Here is a 3,477-nt window from a genome sequence, read left to right as displayed (position 1 = left end):
GGAGGCGCTGTCAAGCATCTCAAAAGATGAATTTAGACAATGCTTTGAAAAATGGAATAAAAGACTAGACAAGTGTATTAGTGTAAGTGGAGAGTACTTTGAAGGGGATTGAAGGTTTGTGCTTAAAATTTGAATAATAAGTTAAAAAAAAATAAGTTCAGTTTCTTTTGGGTACCCCCTCATAGGTATTCATTACTAACATAAAGACCATTGAAATTTGAGCACATAATTGATAAAAATAAACTTCATCAAAAATACCCAGCCTTAAAACTTACAAATTCTGAAAAGACAGCTATGTTTGAACTAACATACTAAACAATGCATAATAACAAAGGTACAATAGATCACTGTGGTCGCAGTGCAAGAGCCAAGAAGGGCCACCGCTTATACATTCATACTTTCATGCAGAATAACAACATGCATTACGTGGTGCTACTATCTAGAGGATTTTCAGCGAAGAACGACACTGTACTACCAACTATAGCATATGTTCCACTGCTACCATCTTCTGTTTTCATTTGAAACTATTTACTACCATAAATACCAATAGAGAAACAAGCTAAACCCATGTATATATTAACACTTTGCGGACCCCGAACCCTTTAAAAAGTTTTTCGCTTTTAAACGTGGCGGACCGGTTGCATAATATTATGCTTTTAGGTTACGTTGTAACACACTATACCTTTCTCTGGTGCCACGCAACTGCAATGAATACTGCATAATAAATCTTCGGAATGTATGCTAGGTATTCAGTAACTTGACCTGGCTGGCTAGGGTCCCTACTACAAAAGGAAATAAACTTTGTCCTTTCCAGCTGTTTATGTACAAGGCAGGAAGTTACTAGAGGGGACAGCGGCCTCCATAGTCTAGGGGTAACGTTCCCACCTCGTGACTCAAGGTACGCGGGTTCAAACCCAGTGGAGGTCGTGGAATTTTTAAGGGCGGAAAAATTCAGCTTTACAGCACGTAAGAGAACCTCATGTCTCCAAAGGAGGCCGCTCTGCGAAATTAAGGACATTTCCCGCCCAACAGTAGTCTCTAACGCCTCTGGTAGATGGGGGAAGCATCAAAAGATACCGCTGAGCTAGCAGAGGCCGAACTCGCTGGCTCGGTCGGGACTGATGGTACGCACCAGTACTGGTAGGGTATAGAGACTGGTAGAATATCATGGGGGGAAGCACAATGGACCAATACTGGTCTAAGTGCATGGGGAAACCCACCCTCTTTAATAACTAACTAACTAGTAGAGGGGAATATGTTTCAAGGACAAAAGCGGTTGAAGGCAAGCGATCTCTCTGACTTGTTTTCCGATGAGCTATCTGACGTGCCTTGTGGAGGAGTAGTGATTAGTGACTCAGACAGTGGAAGTGACAGGGGTCAACAAAGAATTGTGGCCACAGATAGTAAAAGTGAAAGTTGCCTTGTGGCTTATAAACTGTGCTGTTTTCAATTCATTTTTGGTTTACTAAAATCTAAACCCTGCTTATAATTTGAAATACAAAGTATTTCTGATGAATGTGGCAAAGGCTTGGGCTACAGACCAGATGGTGGCAGCAGAACCAGAGTCACACAGACTTAGTGCGACCTAGCCCATCAACTCCCACCCCACGCAGGCCTCATGTGGACTCTCGGGTGATAAGCAGAAACATACCCTCGTGAAAATCGTGAAGCGTGAACATTCCAAGGGGAAGCATCCTTCTAGGCAATGCAGTGTTTGTGCAGTTCACAGAAAAAGGAGTATGACTGTCTACGTTGCAAGTTCTGTGCAATGCCACTTCACAAAGGGGAATGTTTCCAGAAATATCACACTCTCAAGCACTTCTAGGAGCACTGGTAAGTGTTCTCCAAAAATTTTAGTTCATAAAATTAATTAGGAGATTTTATATTAATTTTTAAAGTGAACAGTGCAAAAGTTAGGGTAGTAGGTATAAAAATGCCGGTCCCCAAAGTGTTAAGATTAATATGTACCTCTGTATTTAGATGTAATTAACAACAATGTTAGTAGCTTGAACAGTGTATTATTCAATGGTAACATGATCAGTTAATGAAAAACTGGAAAGGATGTGGAAGAAAGTGACCATAACCTATTTCAAAGCACTATCCTGGCATTCATTTGGAGGGACTGAGGAAAACCACAAACAACCAGTCATGACAGTCAATATACGGAACAAGATTTAAACTGGCCACATCTTGAATACAATTCAAAGGCACTACTTCTCAATCAAACTTGCTCAGTAAAATTGCATGTTTTGGTGACTAGACACAGGGGTTTGACTGATAATTGGATTTACTGAACACTTGTACCTCACAATTACAAATTATTATACATGTACTCAGGGAGCTGAGCCCTTCCTGACGAACAGCCAATTCTGCAGCTACTCAAAAGCCTGAGCATTTTATGGAACCCAAAGGTTCATTACCATGTTCACAAGAGCCCTCCACTGGTCCAAATCCTGAGTCAGATTAATCCAATCCAATCTCATCCTATCTAAGATCCCTTTTAATATTGTCCACCCACCTATGCCTTGCTCTTCCCAGTGGCTCTTTCCTTCTGGCTTTCCCACCAATATCCTATAAGCATTCCTCTTCTCCATCATTCATGTTACATGCCCTGCCCACCTCATCTTCCTTGACTTCATCATTTTAATTATACTTGGAGAAGAGTACAAGTTATGAAGCTCTCATTATGCAGTTTTCTCCAGCCTCCTGTCACTTCATTTCTCTTCGGTCCAAATATTCTCCTCAACACCGTTCTCAAACACGTATATGTTCCTCCCTTAATGTAAGAGTACAAGACCTAGTACAAAGCTGTGAATATATTGAATAAGCAGTCGTGGACAGCCGACAAGGGGTTGTCCTCCAGCTTGGGGGTTGGGCGTGGGGCTAACAACTCCTCACCATAAAAAATAAGCTCGTTATGAAAATGTACACAAAGCCTCAGACTTGGATGGATCCTCTAGATAAATAAATAATTATAACACTGTGAATAACCTACATACTTAACAAATCACTACTGCAAACAATAAGTCTTCTCAGTCTTCCATGTCTTCACTAGTCATTACTTGGTAGTAGTTCTCAACAATGTCCTTTTCAACTTCCGTGCCCACTCTGTTGCCAGCTTTCTACCATCTCATGGCTGTCAGATGGTCCTAGTTATACAGCCTCTGCATGGACTGCATAGAAAACATCATTTCCACGGTACCTCTGTTGTGTTTATTCTATAGCAATTCGTCTATTATTGTGTGTATCAACTGCCATGATGCATGTATACTGAGCAGTTACCTAGCAGTAGATGGCGTCTCCTGTTGAATTATTCTGTCATCATGTCACAATGCACCCTCCTTAAGGCTCCTGGTCTCAAGTAGCCTCTAGACGTATTTGGCATTTCTTCTTTTCTTAGTTTGAGGTGGTAACTGGGGCAGCACATACAGCTCCAGCACGTCCAAGTATGAACATCCAGTCACAGACTTTTCGGAA

This window comes from Cryptotermes secundus, unplaced genomic scaffold, assembly GCF_002891405.2.
Source record: "Cryptotermes secundus unplaced genomic scaffold, Csec_1.0 scaffold4599, whole genome shotgun sequence".
NCBI classification, from domain to species: Eukaryota; Metazoa; Arthropoda; class Insecta; order Blattodea; family Kalotermitidae; genus Cryptotermes; species Cryptotermes secundus.
This window is presented reverse-complemented; position numbering follows the sequence as displayed.